Below are 21,870 nucleotides of genomic sequence, written 5' to 3'. Positions count from 1 at the left end.
GACTCACTTGTGATGGTGATATATAGAGGGAGCAAGACTCACTTGTGATGGTGATATATAGATGGAGCAAGACTCACTTGTGATGGTGATATACAGAGGGAGCAAGACTCACTTGTGATGGTGATATATAGAGGGAGCAAGACTCACTTGTGATGGTGATATAAAGATGGAGCAAGACTCACTTGTGATGGTGATATATACAAACTGCTCACAGCATCCGATAATTTATTCCTCCTCACAATTTTACACAGCTGGTGAATCTATAATAATTATTGAAATTAAGTTTTCAACAAAAAACTGTTATTACTGTTAATATCACATAAAACATGAACACTTTCCAACTTAGATGAATTATGTATTACGAAGAATGCTGCTTGCTCATAGCCATTTAAACCCATTTATGCCTAGTGGACTCTCCCATCCTTCAAAATTGGATCACTTTATTTCCAACATTAGGGGTATGTGCAATGTCCTTTTTCAAAACGCTAGGCATAAATGAGTTAAGCGAGTACAAATAATACTGTAATAAATAGTAACACATTATTAGGTTTGCAAGTTAAAATAGATCTGCAGCTCAATTTGAAAGACAGAAATATGTATTTGTTCTAAGACTTTGATTTCAGATAAGAACATTCAAATTCAAACCTTAACATCAGGTACATGTACTCAAACACCTGGGAAATGCTTTCTGTTGGGTTATATTAGCATTGACATCTTTAACTGACAAGGCCTCGTTTGGTACTTCAGACTACAAACTGATATGTGTCCCATTGTAACCATGCAGGGGAAATATTGGATTTAAGGATTGAATGGATTAATTCTGTCAATGCTAAAAACAGAACTCAACATAATTCTCGCTGACATTTTACATACAAACTATCGTTTCTCTTAAGTCCAGTTACCACATAGGTTGAATTTAGGATGACATGTCCTAGACTTGCACAATCGCTGACATGTAACAAACTGTCATTTCTTGGAGTCCAGTTACCACATAGGTTGAATTTTGAATGACATGTCTTCGACTTGCACAATTATTATCAGCAATCTCCTAGATGGTGCATGCTCAAGTTTTAAGTCCAATTTTCACTTTAATGTGACCCGTCTCATGCTAAAACGGAGGGGGTAAATCATGTGATAGTCAAGATGGCGGTGTCCTGATGCCGAGACAGGTAGTTTTCTCCATTATATACCCTTTAATACTTCTGTTTAATTTTTTAAAAGAGGCTCTTAGTTTTTTCTTAGTGGAGCTGTAATTAAGTCAACCCGCTAAGAAATGTTGCAGTGAGTTAAGTCCAGATATAGAGCAAAATATTAATACAAAATTAGTATCAGTTAGTAACTTTCTTGCTGATTTTGCTGAAAAGTGAACATCATTTAAAAAATAAACAAAAGTAATGAATGGTAAAAAACTGCACGGACTTTGCCATTTTGACTATCACGTGATTACCCCCATTGTTAGGACATATCTGAACAGCGAAGCTCCAGAAATGCATCTGCATTTGTACACTTTAGTTAACACCTATTTATTTGAGCTCGATTGCATAGAAAACCTAAGGCTTATTTGAAACGCTGACTTCAGTCCGTTCGCTGAGACTATAACCAGTGCTTGGTGTCCTTGGGAGATCGAAGGAATGCTCCCACAGTGAGGATCAACCCCATGACCTCCCGGTGGCTAGTCAGACACCATATCCACTACGCCATAGCGACCTGGGTTCATTCGTACACTTTGATAAGGATTTATAATGTCCACTAAACAGATATCAGGATACCTTGCAACAATTTTTTAAACGGTTTGGGAAAAAGGCCTGGTCCCTTTGGATTGGGAAAAATTGCAGTGTTTGAACTTAAATTTTGAAATTAGTGTTTTGTTGTTTTGCTAACAAATGCTTCAAAATTGAGAACAAAAGTGTTTTCAATATTATGTTAACTAAGGTTCAACTTGTAAAGCTGTTGAAATGTTGAAATTAAAAAAAAAATATATATGCTTTTTTTCTTTTAACATTCAATTGCAAATTTTAAGGTCCCATTTGGGAAAAGTGTACCATTTTTTCCATTGGGAATATGGCCGAATACAGGCTCCTGAATTTCAACGAAAAACAAATTGTTGCATGACTATGGCAGAAAGGGTAGCTCTTGACTTGACTCTGCTTAAGTACTGCTGGCCATATTTGTCATAATTCCCATTTTCCCACAATGCAGCTCAAATTTGGCATAATTCCCCTTTTTCACCATGATGCAGCTCATATTTGGCATAATACCCATTTTCCAATGATGCAGCTCATATTTGACATAATTCCCTTTTTCCCACGATGCAGCTTGTATTTGACATAATACCCATTTTCCCATGATGAAGCTCATATTTGACATAATACCCATTTTCCCAAAGTGCAGCTCAAATTTGGCATTATACCCATTTTCCCATGATGAAGCTCATATTTGGCATAATACCCATTTTCCCAAAGTGCAGCTCATATTTGGCTTAATACCCATATTCCCATGATTCAGCTCATATTTGGCATAATACCCATTTTCCCACGATTCAGCTCATATTTGGCATAATACCCATTTTCACATGATGCAGCTCATATTTGACATAATTCCCATTTTCCCACAACACAGTTTAGTATACAACAATAGACCAAATATTTCTTAAATAAATAAAACATTTTCATTAAATGTGTAATAACTTAACAAAAGTAATTTCATCTACATAATAACCTTCAAGCATGTTTCAAGGTTTAGTTGATATTCTTTTATACCAATTTTCACCCCCTATTTGAATGAGAAAATAGTAAATCATTCGAAATTGGTATGAACTCACATCTTGTTATGCCTGACCTAACATCTTGTAAAACATTTCAAGTGCAATGTGTACCATGCAAGTTTTAATAATAGAAAAACAAATGCATTTAAAACATAAAATTTTACACCCCATTAATAAGCCCTAAGGAAATATCTGAAACCGCGAGAAGGTTAGATAATGACAATTTGAAAATAATTTGCATTCTCCCATGAACTATAGATTTGATTTAATGAGTAACAAGAGCACCGCCTTGCGGGTGCAGACCGCTCATCTATTTTCTTTTTAAAGGTGAAGGGACTCTCATTTTCAATCACAAAGGAGGGAGGAGTGGAGTGAAGAGGGGTGTATAGTGTGGGGTTGTGGACATTTATTACATTATCTTCCAAAAAAGCGAAAAAAAAAAAAATTATAAAAAAATCGGGGGGGGGGGGGGGTATAGTGTGAGGGTGTGGTGATAATTTGTGAGATGATCTTAAAAAAAAAAAAAAAAAAAAATAAAAAAAAAAAATTTGGGGGTGGGGGGGGGGTGGGGGGCAGGTATAGTGTGAGGGTGTGGTGGTCATTTGTGAGATGATCTTATAAAAAAAAAAAAAAAAAAAAAAAAAAATTAGGGGGGGGGGGAGGGGGGGGAGGGGGGGGGAGGGCACGGGGGATGGTTTGGGTGAAGTCTATTGTGGTATGTCAGGTAAGAGTAGTTTCATCAAAGTATCAATCAAATCTAATCATAAATAAAGAAGTTATGGCAATTTTAGCAAAATTTAATAATTTGACCTTGAGAGTCAAGGTCATTCAAAGGTCAAAGTAAAATTCAAGTTGCCAGGTACAGTAACCTCATGATAGCATGTAAGTATTTGAAGTTTGAAAGCAATAGCCTTGATACTTCGAGTGGATCGAAACACAAAATTTAACCATATATTAAAAGTTACTAAGTCAAAAAAGGGCCATAATTCCGTAACAATGACAACCAGAGTTATGCAACTTGTCCTTTTACTGTACCCTTATGATAGTTTGTGAGTGTTCCAAGTATGAAAGCAATATCTATGATACTTTAGGGGTAAAGTGACCAAAACATAAATCTTAACCAAATTTTCAATTTTCTAAGTATAAAGGGCCCATAATTCCGTCCAAATGCCAGTCAGAGTTACATAACTTTGCCTGCACCGTCCCCTTATGATAGTTCATAAATCTTGCAAGTATGAAAGCAATAGCTTTGATACTGTAGGAATAAAGTGGACCTAAACACAAAACTTAATCAAATTTTCAATTTTCTAAGTATAAAAAGGGCACATAATTCTGTCAAAATGCCAGTCAGAGTTACATTACTTTGCCTGCACAGTCCCCTTATGATAGTTAGTAAGTGTTGCAAGTATGAAAGCAATAGCTTTGATGCTTAAGGAATAAAATGGACCTAAACACAAAACTTAACCAAAATTGTCAATTTTCTAAGTATAAAAAGGGCACATAATTCTGTCAAAATGCATGCCAGAGTTATCTAACTTTGCCTGCCCAGTCCCCTCATGATAGTAAGTAAGTGTACCAAGTTTGAATGCAATAGCATTGATACTTACTGAGAAAAGTGGAACTAAACGCAAAACTTAACCAAAATTTTCAATTTTTTAAGTATAAAAAGGGCACATAATTCTGTCAAAATGCACGCCAGAGTTATCTAACTTTGCCTGCCTAGTCCCCTCATGATAGTAAGTAAGTGTACCAAGTTTGAATGCAATAGCATTGATACTTTCTGAGAAAAGTGGACCTAAACGCAAAACTTAACCGGACGCCGACGCCAACGCCAACGCCAACGCCAACGCCGACGCCAAGGTGATGACAATAGCTCATAATTTTTTTTCAAAAAATAGATGAGCTAAAAATCCTAATTTTGTTCTTTTTTTAATAGGAGCTAAGCAAGTATCCTGTAATACTGTGTAGCAGTATGGGAAAACTAGGCTTAATGAATGTGCGTAAATGTTGCCCGAGTCCATTCTGCAATCAGGGACAACACTTTCCGCTTTAATGGTATTCTTTTGTTTAGGAAGTCTTTTCTTTACCAAAAGACAGTTTTGTGGAAAGTATTGTTCCTGATAAGGCTGCGCAGGATGCACAGGCTAATCTTGGCCAACACGTTACATTGAGGCATTAAGCCCTCTTTTCCAAAATAGAGACTCATGCATTTTGATTTAAGCAAGATCCCATGCACCATCAATTATAAAATACAAAAGAGTCACACTCTGTGAAAAGGGGGTTTAATGCATGTGCGTAAAGTGTCGTCCCATATTAGCCTGTGCAGTCCACACAGGCTGATCAGGATGACGCTTTATGCCATCAACTGGATTTTTGCTAAATAGATACTTTCTTAAAACGAAACAAGCAATGTGTTTGTGAAACACTATGTCCCCATATATATGACCTTTGACCTTGAAGAATGACCTTGACCTTGACCTTTCACCATTCAAAATGTGCAGCTCCATGAGATACACATGCATGTCAAATATCAAGTTGCTAGCTTCAATATTGCAAAAGTGACATTAAATGAGCGATTTTGACCCATATATTTGACCTTTGACCTTGAAGGATGACCTTGACCTTTCACCACTCAAAATGTGCAGCTCCATGAGATACACATGCATGCCAAATATCAAGTTGCTATCTTCAATATTGCAAAAGTTATGGCAAATGTTAAAGTTCGGGCAAACAAACAAACCAACAGGGCTAAAACAATATGTCCCCCACTATAGTGGTGGGGGACATAAAAATATAATAAAAGCAGAAAGTTTCGTCCCTGATATACGGACTGCAAAGGCTTATCTGGGACGACACTTTACACACACATTAAGCCTCCTTTTCACAAAGCACGGCCCATATATTAAATAATAGAAATTTACCAAATCGTTAACCCTTGCAGCTATTTCAATACCTTTAATATGTACATGCAAATATAATTATAAAACCATTGATCCAGCATGTATTGACAATATTTTGTTTAACAGAGATATTTATTTTCAAGTAACATATATATACATATACAGCCATGTTTAACCATAAAAGTGGATGTTTAAACCTTGGTTCAAATATGTCACGCTGCTTTATGACCTTGCAGTGCATGTGTTGTTTTTTATGATGAAGATTAACTCTCAGTGCTGGAACCGAATGTTGAAGGCCTTTGCAAACAGTTTGGATCCAGATGAGACGCCACAGAACGCGTCGTCTCATCAGGGTCCAAACTGTTTGCTATTCTGATCATATTCTTTGGAAAAAAAATCAAAGAAAATACTAATTTTAGAAATTCAGCAGACATCATTTTAGCAGACGACTAATTTCCAAGCATGCAAAGGGTTAATGGATACTCAGGTTTGGCCTTGGTTACAATCTCTGAAATCAATCTGACATGACCCAGTCACATGTTTTGCATAAATGCAGGTTTTTTTTTCACCATTTGGGGAATGGGGCCCAGTCCCTTTTTAATGGGAAATATCGCGTGTTTTTTACTTAAATTGGAAAATTAATGTTGTTGATTTTATGCTTACAAATACTTGTGACATATTATGTATAAAAAGAAAACAAACTTTGAAATATGACCGAAGTTTATAATGAATGTAATAACTTTTATGGGACAGGCTTACATTTTCCATTATTCTTGTCACATGCAAAGCATAAATAAAACACATGACATTATTTAACATTTAATGAGGGGTGAAATGTGCATAAAAAATATCATCTTAATTATAAAACATGACTGAATGTCATTATATAATTATTTTTACAATCTTTTAGACCAAACTCACATGAACAAGTCACATGCATACCATAAATACTGGAAATGGCAATATTAAACTTATTCTGCAACAATTAAGTCCAGTTCCATGGCAAAAACAACAATAGTCATGTGACATGCTGTGTACATTATAAACTGTTCTAACAATTAACCCTTTCCCACTCAGAATCAAAGTAAAAATGGCAATGTGCAAACAGCATAAAACCAGAACAGCTTTCTCGCAGTCTGACTTATTACTTGCAGAGTAACTCGCAGTCTGTTCAGGTTTTATGCTGTTTGCTGCTCATCAGTATCTCAGGGATGGAGATGAAGCCTTTTAAACTTGAATCTAGTAATAAAGGCCTTTCATTAAATTTAACTTTCTATGGGACTACAAATGCGTTTCTAAGTGGTAAAGGGTTGAGGAAACTTTCTGTGACACTACTATGCAAACAAAAGCATACACAGTTGTTGTTTTTTTCAACTTTTTACAGACTGATAAATCCATGTCTTACAGAAGTTGATTAAATAGTTTCATGCTGTCTTTTGATAAGAAGTGGCAGGGCCCTCACACTACTTTGGGGGAAGGGGTCCGCAGCCCTTAGGAGGGGGAATTTTCGCGGCGTTTCCCTTTTTGGGGGATTTTTTTACTTACTCTCTCATTATTTCATTTGTACATGTTTGCACTATATTCATTGCATTTTTCATAATTTAGTATGTTTGAAAAGATTAAATTGAAATAGAATTGAGATATAATAATCATGAGACACATCTTTCAATATTTAAAAAAAAAAAAATTTTTTTTTTTTTTTTAGGGGGAATTTTTCCCCCCATAAGGGGAAAAAACTATACTTTTCAGGTGGGGGACTGCCGCCGAAATTCGGTGGTGGATTTGATAGATTGAAGGCCCTGAGTGCCCTGAATTTTTTCGATGAAAACTATTGTGCCAACATGCCTGCCACTGTCTTATCTATATGACCGAATTGACACTACCTGGTCACATGAATAGCATAAAAAAATATTCCAGCAGCCCTCATGGAAAACTTAGTTTATAGTTTAAGGCATGTGCGTCAAGTGTTGTTGCCCACAGCCCACAGATGTAACAAAAAGAAAGAAATTGATTTGGACTTTAACCCTTCCAGTGCTGGAACCGAATTTTGAAGGCCTTTGCAAACAGTTTGGATCCAGATGAGACGCATCAGGATCCAAACTGTTTGCTGTTCTGATAGTATTCTTGGAAAAAAATAAAAGAAAATGCTAATTTTAGAAATTTAGCAGACAACATTTTAGCACAACAAATATCCCAGCATGCAAAGGGTTAAGCAGGGTAAATTCCATTCAACTGCTGGAAGTTGTTCTCTTTTTTTCCCAGAACATGCAATTTTTATCACTGCATGATAAACACTTGAAATCGTGAATTTAACGTCATGCAAACAGATTTTATCTGTGCATATTTCTTCTTTAAAACAATGGGCCTGTGTAAAGACAAAAATGCAAGACTCACGAAATCTCAGGAATGTTTCTCAAAATGCCTCACAACATTTAATAATTGTTCAAATAGCTAAAAAGGCACTAAACACGTGATTTTGCAGAACAAAAATTTTAAAGCTATGAGCAGTAACTTTTTAAATTGAAAATCAATCCTGAGTGAACCTAATTCATGTCATTTCCAATCACACAAAAATATTATTTCTTAATTATAATACAGATAACCATTAATTGCCACATTGGAGCAAAAAGGTACCATATGCCTGCTTATTTCAATGTCACATATTGCCCCGGCGAAATGTTGTTCATGATTTCATGAACACTTCAAGCCAATCAAGAACTGTTCATGAACGGTTCTGAAAAAGTTCCTGAGCTTGGTTCATGAACTTTTGGACATGAACTGTTCTTAAGACATGTTCATGAACTGTTTATGAATTATTGTTGAACATTTCAAAGTTCATGAACAGTTCTTCATCTAACCATAAATACTTAGTGATGAACATTTCATGCACAAGTATTTCTAATGACTTTTCTGAGACAGACTTTAAGGATCCATCATGAATAATTCATGAATTCCTTTGTGCTAGATGTTTCATACATATTTTTGAAAGTAATATTGAAATGTCTAGCATACAAATCTTGTAGATTTGTGAAACCTGTGAAGTTAGTATGAATATGCATAGTACTTTCACCACTGTAAGTTAGAGTTCTTGACCTGTTCTAGAGAATTTTAAGAACATTTGTACAAGAACTGTTCAAGAACTGCCTTCAGGAACACTTCAATTACTTTTTAAGGACCTTTCCTGTTCTTGAATTATTCTTAAACTATTCTTGAACACTTTAAGAACTTTTTTGAACAACATGTTTCCTTCTGATGTTCTTAAACAGGTCTACACAATGTTTTTGAACGTATGATGGACTTTTAAGAATCCAATATGTTCTTAAAAGGATCTGTCATTGTTCTTGGAAGACTTAAAAGACAAGTTTAAGAACGTTTTAAGGACAACTTATTTCAAGAACAGTTTAAGATGATATCAAGAACTCAATGTACATTGCATTGCTGTTTTTACAAAGAAAGAATATTGTGTGCACAGGAAGTTGAAACGGAAGGCACATGGTTTATGTTATATTTGAAAATGTAAGTCTTTAATAAATTACCGGCTGAACTGATCAGCCATTGGTTCCATTTCAAGTTCTTTGGCACTGTAAGTGTAACCATTTCAGGGAAACCATTGATTAGTAAATGATTCTTGAACTGAAAATGAGACTATTCATAATCTTTTCAATACATGAATTATTCATGAACATATAGTGCAAAGTTGTATTATGAAATTTAAAGAGTATAATCAAACCACTTGTATCTCAGTTATTAGTGTTATATTTAAATTATTGTTATATGTTGCTATCAATATGTTAAGTGCTAATACAAGACTTGTTTCTTCTTACCCTGACCTGTTTGTTGAGCTTAAGTAACACTTATGATAACCTATGCATAAATTGACAAATTCTTGTTCATAAATAGTTCATGAACACTTCATGCCACCTCAGTTCATGAACTCTTGAAGAACTATGGTTCATGAACTATTCACTTACAGTTCGTGAACAGAAAATGAGCCATTGAAAAATAGAAGGAAAATGTTCATGAACTGTTCGTGAACAGCAAAACCCTGAAGAATTTTTCAAGAATTGTGTTGTTCATTAACTGTTCAAGAACACTTCATGCCATTGATGTTCATGAATAGTTCATGAACATTTCATGCCATAATGGTTCAAGAATAGTTCATGAACACTTCATGCCACACGGGTTCAAGAATAGTTCATGAACACTTCATGCCATAAGGGTTCAAGAATAGTTCATGAACACTTCATGCCATTAGGTTTCAAGAATATTTCATGAACACTTCATGCCATTAGTGTTCATGAACAGTTCATGAACTAAAATTTCAAGAACTTTTCACAGACATGGCTCATTTTCTGTTCACAAACTTTTCATGAACAGTTCATGAACTCAGTTCACGAACAGTTCATGAACTGTTCACGAATTATTCGTGAACTGCAGAACAACATTTCGCAGGGGTGGTACCTTTTTGCACCAAGGGCGCGAATTATTATTATATAATGTTACCAGATAATACAATGTTATGGACTTCAATGGTTTAATAGAATTATGATTCTTGGTGCTGCTGATTTCGTTTCAATTTTAGCTATAACCAAGTGTTTGATTTTTTCGTTGCATTAGTTTCTAATGTTTAACTAATCACTTGGGTATTGTTTTTATTTTGGTGCAACATTTCTGGCCTGATTCTTAGAGCCTGGTTCCCAGAAAACTGTGCTTTAACTCTTTCATTGCGGGAACCGAATTTTAAAGGCCTTTGCAAACAGTTTCGATCCAGATGAGACACCACAGAACGTGGCGTCTCATCTGGATCCAAACTGTTTGCTATTCTGATAGTATTCTTTGAAAAAAATCAAAGAAAATGCTAATTTTAGAAATTCAGCAGACGACATTTTAGCAGACGACAAATTTCCCAGCATGCAAAGGGTTAAACCCTTTCCCCCATAAGAAGCAAAGTGAAAATGGCCATACAGTGCAAACAGCATAAAACCAGAAAAGCTTGCTCATCAGTATCTAAGGGTTGGAAATGAAGCCTTTTAAACTTGAATATATTTAGTAAGGACTTAAATTTGAATTTGATTTTCTAAAGGACTTCAAATGCGTCAAGTTGCGTTTCTGAGATGTTAAGGGTAAATGTATGTGCGTAAAGTTTCGCTCCAGATTAGTATATGAAGGATGACACTTTCCGCCCAGACTGGATTTTTGTTCAGAAGAGATTTCCTTTAAAGGGGCCTTTTCACGTTTTGGTAAATTGACAAAATTGAAAAAATAATGTTTTAGATTCGCAAATTTTCGTTTTAGTTATGATATCTGTGAGGAAACAGTAATACTGAACATTTACCATGCTCTAAAATAGCCATTATATGCATCTTTTGACAATTTAAAAACCCGAAAATTATAAAGCGTTGCAACGAGAAACGAATTAATAATTTGTTGTCACTATATTTTGGGAAATTACGAGGATTGCTTATATTAAGCATAAAATATGCCTGGAATTGTATCCGGAAGGATGGTCGAGTGGTCGTAGACTTTTTACTCCAGGACTCCAGGGGTAAGTGCTTAGAGAGTCCTGCTGAGGGTTACCTTTTTTTTCTTTTTTAAAATTTTATTCTTGATTTTTTACTGGTGCTTTCTATATCCGATGTTTATATTTATCAATATAAAGCATTTGATGACAAACTTCAGAACATGCCAAAATCTGTTAAAAGGCCCCTTTAAAATATAACAAAAATTTCCATGAAAGTAAAAAGTGTCATCCCTTATTAGCCTGTGCACATTGCACAGGCTTATCTGGGAATAAAATTCACACACATGCAATAAGCACATTTTCCAGAATGCAGTTCCTTATGTCACTGAAAGCCTTCAAGGCTTATCAGTAAGTGCCAGAGTATAATCTGCTCCCTTAGCTCCTGACACTTATTGACCCTCATTCTGTAAAAAAACTGGGCTTAACGCATGCTTGTAAATAGACTTTCCAGCTATTAGCCTGTGCAGTCTGCACAGGCTAATCACTGCGATGACACTTTCCACTTGAATTAATTTTTTTTAAGAAGAGACTTCCTTTAAAGAAAAAGTCCACAAAGGCAAAAGGTGTTGTTCCTGATAAGCCTGTGCACAGTGCTTAAGCTACTCTGGGATGACACATTAAGCACATGGCTCATTAGGTCATTAACCCTTTGCATGCTGGGAAATTTGTCGTCTGCTAAAATGTTGTCTGCTAAATTTCTAAAATTAGCATTTTCTTCGATTTTTTCAAAGAATACTATCAGAACAGCAAACAGTTTGGACCTGATGAGACGCCACGTTCTGTGGCGTCTCATCTGGATCCAAACTGTTTGCACAGGCCTTCAAAATTCGGTTCCCGCACTGAAAGAGTTAAAAGCCCTCACAGGCTTATCAGTAAGTGCCAGAGTTATCTGCCCTGACACTTATGGATCTAGCCTTTCTCATGCAATAATTATCACCCAACTAATAATAAGACTGCATGGCACTATCTTAAGATTACGTGAAATATTGATATTTATGAATATGCTTGCCTCTTGAAATGAAAAGCACCAACGGTGGTCTGTCTACTTTCACATAGCTTACAATTTTTTGACCTTCTTGCTGCACAATGGTCCACATCAAATAAGGCAACATGACATTTGCCTTCTTTACACAATAAAATAAATTAAAAAGTATCGCCCCTTTGATGCAAAAAGGTACCATGTGCCTTCTAATTTCAATGTCACATGGTACCTTTTTGCACAAAGGGAGTGACATATGCTTATAGGTCATGCTGGCTTTCATTTCAGTGACAAGTAACCCTATATTGAAAGCCAGAATGGACTATAAGCTTTCATTGTAAATATTGTGATAGTATGTCCAGAGGGGATAATCAAGTGATATATAAGATGGCGACGTCCATACCGAGACAGTTATTTTTCGCCGTTTTATACTCTTTATTACTTCTGTTTATTTTTTTAAATGACGCTCACTTTCCAGCCATATCAGTAAGAAGGTGATTAGCGTTTACTTCGTATTTTAATTTGCTTTATATCTCGACTTTACTCGGTGCAACTTTTCTTAGTGGAGCCCTAATTAGGTCATCCCGCTAAGAAATTTTGCACCGAGTAAAGTCGAGATATAGAGCGAATATTACCTCGAAATAAAAGCCAGTAACTTTCTTTCTAATATGGCTGGAAAGTGAGCGGAATAAAAAATAATAATACAAGTAATAAAAGGTTTAAAACGACGAAAAATACCTGCCTCGGCATGGACTTCGCCATCTTGTTTGTCACGTGATTACCCCCTCTGATGTCCTGACCTCCAATTATGTTTTGTAGCCAGACATCTTTTGTGTTATTTTTCTGCCCCAAATGGCATGCTCTATACCCATGAATGCTAATATGCATATCTTAATATAAGGAAAATATTTTGAGTTAAAACATTTTAAATTATTGTATAAATACTCTATGTATTGGATCTCCAGAGGGAGGAAATTATTAAAACTTTACACATTTACTCTTTTATTAAATATTTCGGCCAAAGGCCTTCTTCAGTAAACGATTATTAAGACAACTTTACATAGCGTTTTCTGCTGTCGATCATAACGGAAGTAAATGAAGAAGGCCTTTGGCTGAAATATTTAATAAAAGAGTAAATGTGTGAAGTTTTAAATTATTGTAAATTTGTAAGAGTTTGTTTTGTTCAAAAGGTTATGGCCCTATCTTTTCAACCATTGGCGACATATTGTAAAGAAGGTTGGTCGCGATGATGGGCAAAATGTATATCAATTATTGCAAACTGTATATAACGGGCCAAAAAATGTAACCATCATATTCATGACTAAACTTAACAATCCTTGCCCTTTATTACACACATCCTGACCTGGAATGCCCTCTCATTGACTTTAATTGTACACTTCCTCACCTTAATTGTTAATGTCATAGCCTTCAATGTTGAATCCCTGACCTAAATTGTACACACCCTTACCCTAAAATGCTCAATCCATGACCTAAAGTATACACATCGCGACCTTCACACCTTAAGTTCACAAAGAAACCATGACAAATGACCTGGCATTCTAACAAAACATGTCATTCAATGTTTAATACCTGACTTTAATTGTACACACCCTGACCTAAAATGCTCAAATCATGACCTAAAATGTAACACTCTGACCTTAACATCTGAAGTTCATGAAAAATGACCTGATAATCTAACAACACATTCCTTCCACTGTTATTGTCAACAGAGACATAACCATTAATCTTCTTAATATCAGCATTTAATTGTTTCACAGTGGCAGAAACATTCACAACAATTTGGCGCAACATTAGAATCCTAATTTAAGTTCATGTTAATTATTATAGGGGGTGCCATAATGGTTTGAAATCCATTATGATTGGCTTTAAAGCTTTTTGAAAGTATTTCAGTCTTAAATTCCTCACAATTAAGCTAGCTCTATGAATGTTCAAATTCCATAGAGAAAAGTGAATTTTATTGCACAGTGTTGTAACAAGATTGATTGATATTTGTTATGAAGGTAATTTGAACCTGTAAAATTGAGGGAGAATTACAGCTCTTGTGGTTAATAGATTGCAACTTCCCTGATAAAGCCTATTTAGGCCGAATAGCCTCATGTTGTTGTTTTTCAACCCTTTACCACATAGATACGTATTTGACACATTTGTAGTCCCGTAGTAAGTTACATTTAATTAAATACCTTTCTTACTAAATTCAAATTTTAAAGGTTTAAAGGCTTAAATCATTTCCAACCCTTATTTACTGACGAGCAGCTTACAGCATAAAACCTGTCAGGAACAGACTGCGAGTTATTCGCAGGCTGTTCTGGTTTTATGCTGGTTTCAAAAGCCATTTTCACTTTGCTTCTTGTGGGGGAAAGGGTTACACTAGGCTAAATGCATGTCTGTAAAGTGTCATCAGGGGATTAGCATGTGCAGTAAGCAACACATTATCAGGGACAACAGTTTACGAATTTTTTTTTAAAATGACGTCTCTTCTTAACCCATTCATGCCTAGTGTCCTGAAAAAAGGACATTGCAATCAGCGTAGACCCATATGAGATGCCGCATAATGCGGCGTCTCATCTGGGTCTACGCTGTTTGCTTAAATGACTTTCTGTAAGAATTGTTCTAAATATAGAAATAAATATACTAGACATCCCTAACTTTGGAAATACGTGGATCCAACTTAGAAGGATGGGAGAGTCCACTGGGTATAAATGGGTTAATGAAAATCTTGTTAAGACTGAAAGTTTTGTCCCTGATAGGCGTGTTCAGACTGTGTAGGCAAACCAGTGGGAAAACACCTTAGACGAGTGCATTAAGCCCACTTCACCCAGATTGAAGCTCGAAGAGCCATACATAATGAAAATCATTATATGAGCCGTGTTCTGAGAAAACTGGGCTTAATGCATGTGCATAGCGTCGTCCCAGATTAGCTTGTGCAGTTCGCACAGGCTTATCAGGGACGACACTTTCTGTTTTTATGGTATTTTTAGTTTCAAGGAAGTCCCTCCTTACTGAAAATCAAGTTTAGTCGGAAAGTGTCGTCTGATCTGGGACGACACTTTACGCACATGCATTAAGCCCCGTTTTCCCAGAACAAGACTCATATTAACTCAATAGAAGTAGACTGAAATATCTGATAAAAGTGACATTAAAATTTCCACATAAAATTCCCTTGCCAACTCATTATAACGTTCACATTATGAATAGGTGTTTAACCCATTTATGCCTAGTGGGCTCTCCCATTCTTCTAAATTGGAACAATTTATTTCCAAAATTAGAAATGTCTAAACAGTCTATAACGTAAAGTTGGAATACAACATTAATTCTAGAATGGACTGTTTCAGCACCGTATGAGCAAGCCCCAAGTTTTGCTCATACACAGCATGGGCAAACGCCCTTTGCTCATCCAGCGGATGTATATGAGCAAAGGGGGGTTGCCCATGCGGTGCATGAGCAAAGGTCCATCTATTTTTAATTGATAACTCTATAATTTATGGCTTTAATCTTTGTTTTTCTGACCACTGACATTTGCATGGTCAAAACCAAGCAAATGAACCTGAAACAGTCCATTCTAGAATTAATGTGGTATTCCAACTTTACATAATAGACTGTTTCTTGTATATTTATTTCTATATTTAGAATATTTCTTACAGAAATTCTTTTAAGCAAACAGCGCAGACCCTGATGAGACCTGGGTCTACGCTGTTTGCCAAGGCCTTTTTTCTAGACGCTAGGCATAAATGGATTGATACGGTTTACTCCCGAAAGTCCTACATTTTTATTTTAAGAGTAAAAAATCGATAACGGAAAAGACAGGTAAGTCGCATATCTGGGGCTCGAAAAGGGGTATTTATTTCGTGTATTTATTTGATTAAATTAACATAACATAAACACAAAAGTGTTTCTCGATAAATATTTTTATTCTCTTCCATTAGAGGGAATATAGACACACTTTATTAACATTTTATATTTAATCACCAATCGATTTAATACCTATAAAATGCAATATGAATGTATTAAAAAAATCAGACAATCTCAGGTAATTTGTTTATTTAACAATCACCATTTATTCTTAATATTTCGATTCAAAGCATCAATCGTTCAATCCGTTATTTAATCTCCCCTCTGAATAAAGATTCTGTATACTTTAATTCGAATGGCATACTAACAATACTTCGCATGTTGTAAGATCAATGAGTATACAAGTATACATACTTAGTACAAATCTGAATCCGTCAAGCAAAATGCTCATCCCTTCGTGTTTATAAGTAAATACAGCAACGTGGAATTTTGAAAAAAGTGAAGTTAGGTTAATTTGTTAATAACGCATGGATATATATTATTATGCATGTTTGAGATGTTCGACTGTTATTTAATTATATAAAATAACAGTTTTTATTTATCTTATTTTTTAAATTTATATTGTATTTATGTTACAGCAGACAAACAATAGATAATCATCGTTTTATACTTTGATCGTAGTTAATCATAACAAATCCTAGACATGATATTTTTTATACTTGTATTACCCATCTTACGCCTCTTCACACCTATTTGAACGGTGTTTTGAATTTCTAAATGTGGGACAATCGGGACGACACCATTAATACAATTGTTTATTGATCATGTATTCTGAACATTAACACTGATAGAGTCAAGTCATAATACAAACATATTTCCATATTTTATTTTATATTTCTATTGGGGCCCAGTGTAATTTTCATCATTGTTTAAAAAAAACAAAATAATTTACACTTTTATACAAGTTTATTTATAAAAGATGCAAAAATATGTCTTAATTTCAATAATAAAATGTATAAGAAAAATAATTTACGGACCTTGTTAACAACACATTTTACATTACATAAAAACCTCCACACATGGAAAGCCTCCATTTATGCATTTAAATTATAATACACTTTAATATAATGAACATTACTTACAAATCAATCTTCATATCATACTTTTCACACACAAAACAACCATGATATACATTCCAATAAAGTCTCTGATGATAAGTCCAAGTTAATTCCAAAGTACACACTTACACAGCTCCTGTGAATTTTAACCTGACTTTCATGGACTATCATAAATTGACTATCCTGATAGACTATAAAAGTCCGCCTGGCAGTCAGTTTTCACTCTCTCTAAATGCTTTGTTATAACCCTGCCCACTATCACTGTATAAACACTTTGAAAGAGGTCTTAAACAGGTCTCACTTATTATACATTCCCTGTGGTGAAATTAATATCAATTGGGGCTAATATCAGCTGAATTTCAAGCTTCAGGAATCAGAATTTTCTGTTTCCAACTTCTACCCTCAATAGTTTTGGTTGTTTGTTTATTATCTATTTTGGTTGTAAAAATGTTTATTATTAATGTTGGTTGTTTGTTTATGATTTATTTTTGTTGGCGGTTTTTTATATTTATTTTGGTTGCTTGATTATTAGTTCAAAATGGCAAACATCACAGGTAAAGATATCAAGCTGAAAAACAAAAATAAAACTAAATTTTTCTTATATCTTACACAATTTTACAAAAGTTAATCTGTAATCAGGAATTGCCAGTTGCATTTCAATGCCGAAAAAATGTTAATATACAATTGAAATACTCATATTTTAAGAATTTCAACTTTTTTCCCAAGCGGATTGTGTAAAATATCATAAGAAATCCATGGAATTTTGCTAAAACTTAATAATACACTTAATCATATCATGTACAGTTTTTCACCAATAAATATGATACTCTACCGGTTTGATGGATACCAGACATACAACAAACTCATCTTTTATGAAGTTCCCAGAGGTGAAACCAGACAATGGACAAATTGATAACTCAGGTACTTCCAATCAAAGTCAGTGTCTGGTTTGGCATCTTAACCCTTTCCCACTCAGAACCAAAGTTAAAATGGCTATGTGCAAACAGCATAAAACCAAAATAGCCTAACTCGCAGTCTGTTCAGGTTTTATGCTGTTGGCTGCTCATCAGTATCTACGGGTTGGAAATGAAACCTTTAAAACTTGAATCTAGTAAGAAAGGTCTTTAATTAAATGTTACTTTCTAAAAAGTGGTAAAGGGTTATCAAGGCTTTTTGTCCCAATGGGGGAAAAAAATGCTAATGACATCGGCAATTTCGCTTTTTAACAAAGCGTAATCCGATCCAGTCTCGTACGGGTTTAAGACTATACCTCAATTTGGATAATGTTGGCATTATTCTTGTGCACGATATTCTCCATGTTGTTCAGGCGCTTATCATATTTGCGATAAAATTCAAGTGTTTCGCGATTCAGCTGAATGGAAAACAAAGATGTTGCGCAATTCGAAATATTACGTGAAAAAGATTCCTTAGCAAAAAAGAAATGTGTCCACAGGACACGGATGCCCCCAACTGTAACTTTGTCACTACATATAAGTATAACTGTGTAAACGATTGGTAGAAGTTATTAGCTTTTTTCAAATCCTAAACACAGATTTCGAACCTAAACGCGGACCCTAAGTTCAAGGTCAAGGTCACAGGGGTCAAAATTTGTGTGCGGATGGAAAGGCCTTGTCCATATACACATGCATGCCAAATATGAAATTGCTATCTGAAGCGACATAGAAGTTCTGAGCATTTTTCGAAATCTAAACGCAAAGTGTGACGGACAGACGGACGGACAGACGAACAGACAGTCCGATCACTATATGCCCTCCTTAGGGGGCATAAAAATGTCTTAGAATATCAAAATAAATCAGAAAGCCACATAAACTAGAGAGCGGACAACATGCTTAATCCTTGAAATGCACTAAGTGACCCCGTGACCTAGTTTTTGACCCGGCATGACCCATATTCGAACTTGATCTAGATATTGTCTTAATACAACTTCTTACCAAGTTTAGTGAAGATCAGATGAAAACTACTTCAATTAGAGAGCGGACACCATGCTAAATCCTTGAAATGCACTAAGTGACCCAGTGACCTAGTTTTTGACCCGGCATGACCCATATTCGAACTTGACCTAGATATTGTCTTGATACAACTTCTGACCAAGTCTAGAAAAGATCAGATGAAAACTACTTCAATTAGAAAGCGGACACCATGCTAAATCCTTGAAATGCACTAAGTGACCCAGTGACCTAGTTTTTTACCCAGCATGACCCATATTCAAACTTGACCTAGATATTGTCTGGATACAACTTCTGACCAAGTTTGGTAAAGATCGGATGAAAACTATTTGAATTAGAGAGCGGACACGAAGTGTGACCGACCGACCGACCGACTGACCGACCAACCGACGGACAGTGCGAAAACTATATACCCCCTTTTCTTCGAAATGGGGGCATAAAAAATGGCTGCAACACGGAAACTGTTGATTTTTTTTAATCAAGGGTCATTTTTAAAAAAAAACATTGTCAAGAAGTTCAAGTCTTTCCATTGAAACTCCTTCCATTGTAAATGAAGGTAGTTTAATAACAAGTGACTCTTTTGCATGGTCATTGTTAATTTCCAAAGACAAAGTGCTGACTGATATTCAACATGTTGATAGCAGTAGTTCGCCTCCTAATAAAATGGTGCCTGATTTGACTGAAGACTTTGTGTGAGCTTATTACGTGGGAAACTGTTAATCATGATGGCGTTTGAGATTAAAGATGCTGAACTCATTCATGTAGTTTTAAATCCCAATTTATTTCCCCAATTTCTTGAAAATGCAAATAAAATTCCAAATTTCAAAGCCATGGGCTTTCTTCCCAAAAAGCTGAATAAAAGCCCTGGTTATTCAAGGGCTATTAGTATGAGAGTCTTGTCTAGTTGGTCTATATTCAAGGGCTATTAGTATGAGAGTCTTGTCTAGTTGGTCTATATTCAAGGGCTATAAGTATGAGAGTCTTGTCTAGTTGGTCTATATTCAAGGGCTATTAGTATGAGAGTCTTGTCTAGTTGGTCTATATTCAAGGGCTATTAGTATGAGAGTCTTGTCTAGTTGGTCTATATTCAAGGGCTATTAGTATGAGAGTCTTGTCTAGTTGGTCTATATTCAAGGGCTATTAGTATGAGAGTCTTGTCTAGTTGGTCTATATTCAAGGGCTATAAGTATGAGAGTCTTGTCTAGTTGGTCTATATTCAAGGGCTATTAGTATGAGAGTCTTGTCTAGTTGGTCTATATTCAAGGGCTATAAGTATGAGAGTCTTGTCTGGTTGGTCTATATTAAAGGGCTATTAGTATGAGAGTCTTGTCTAGTTGGTCTATATTCAAGGGCTATAAGTATGAGAGTCTTGTCTGGTTGGTCTATATTCAAGGGCTATTAGTATGAGAGTCTTGTCTAGTTGGTCTATATTCAAGGGCTATTAGTATGAGAGTCTTGTCTAGTTGGTCTATATTCAAGGGCTATAAGTATGAGAGTCTTGTCTGGTTGGTCTATATTCAAGGGCTATAAGTATGAGAGTCTTGTCTAGTTGGTCTATATTCAAGGGCTATTAGTATGAGAGTCTTGTCTAGTTGGTCTATAATTGAGCCGCGCTCTGTGAAAAAGGCATTAAATGCATGTGCAGATAGTGTTGTCCCAGCACAGGCTTAGAATCAAGGACGACACTTTCCACCTAAACTGGATTTTTGCTCATACGAGACTTGCTTTAACCCTTTGCATGCTGGGAAATTTGTCGTCTGCTAAAATGTTGTCTGCTTAATTTCTAAAATTAGCATTTTCTTCGATTTTTTTTCAAATAATATTATCAGAATAGCAAACAGTTTGGGTCCTGATGAGACGCCACGTTCTGTGGCGTCTCATCTGGATCCAAACTGTTTGCAAAGGCCTTCAAAATTTGGTTCACGCACTGAAAGGGTTAAACAAAAAATATCATAAAGCAGAAGGTGTCGTCTGCACAGGCTTATCTGAGATAACGCACATGCATTAAACCCATTTTTCACAGAGCATGGCCCGATTTGATGTCCACACACATCTGAACAGCCAGTCTCCTTAAGCAGAGTTATCATTCTCTGCTATCACAAGAAAATCCTTCCAGATTTGGTAGGATTTTATATTTTGTTTGTTTAAGTATTATATTATGAAAGGTAGTATCATTTTCTTTTACATTTTGAAAATAGTGTACAAGTTTAGGATCACCATAAAAAATTACCTAAATTTAAAGAGTAAAAATAACAACGGGAAAATTACCAACCACGTAGCTAGGCTATCATCATGTGGTTGGTTATGAAGGCAGCGATTTGATCCATCTATGCTGCCATGGTTCCAGTCTTATCTCTGTGCAGAGGTTCTGAACAACAGGTTTCCAACAATAATCTACAATTATTTTTGTGTAACACTTTCTGCACAGAATTTTTATGTACTATTGGACAGAAATTTGAATGTCAAGTGCAAAATGGAAAATAAACAAGCAAATTCTTTGAATTGATATCTCCTCTTATTTCAAAATTTTGTGACCGACTGACGGACGGAATGATGGACGGTCGGAATGACTGATGGACAAAAATTACCATGTGTTAAGTCGGCATCAAGATTATATTGATATGCCCAAGCTTTTACTGTTGTAGTTTTTCAGAGTCTGACAGTATTTTTATACACAAGTCACAACATCCCCTGACACCCACCAGTAACAGGTGCTCTTGTGTAAATTGTTTTGTCATGAAAATAGCAATTTTTTTTCTCAGAACACTGCTTTCCCCCATTATTTTGGTAATTAATCAGTCCACAGGATGT

General features: G+C 35.5%; 1 protein-coding gene across 6 annotated transcripts in view; it reads right to left on the bottom strand.

The window, feature by feature from the left end:
* Window positions 1-21,870, bottom strand: part of LOC127861176 (protein TANC2-like) — a 222,949-nt gene that overhangs the window by 99,044 nt on the left and 102,035 nt on the right. The window contains exon 1 of one of the 6 annotated variants that reach the window (XM_052399565.1): window positions 17,117-17,262. The exons of the other annotated variants lie outside the window; for them this stretch is intronic. The gene's annotated coding sequence lies outside the window, so the exon portion shown is untranslated. Of the gene's footprint in view, window positions 1-17,116; window positions 17,263-21,870 lie in introns of those variants that run through there. 6 annotated transcript variants of the gene reach the window in all.

The sequence above is a fragment of the Dreissena polymorpha genome, chromosome 15 (genome assembly GCF_020536995.1).
Source record: "Dreissena polymorpha isolate Duluth1 chromosome 15, UMN_Dpol_1.0, whole genome shotgun sequence".
Lineage (NCBI taxonomy): Eukaryota > Metazoa > Mollusca > Bivalvia > Myida > Dreissenidae > Dreissena > Dreissena polymorpha.
The sequence above is the reverse complement of the archived record's forward strand: the minus strand, read 5'-3'. Positions and strand labels throughout refer to the sequence as shown.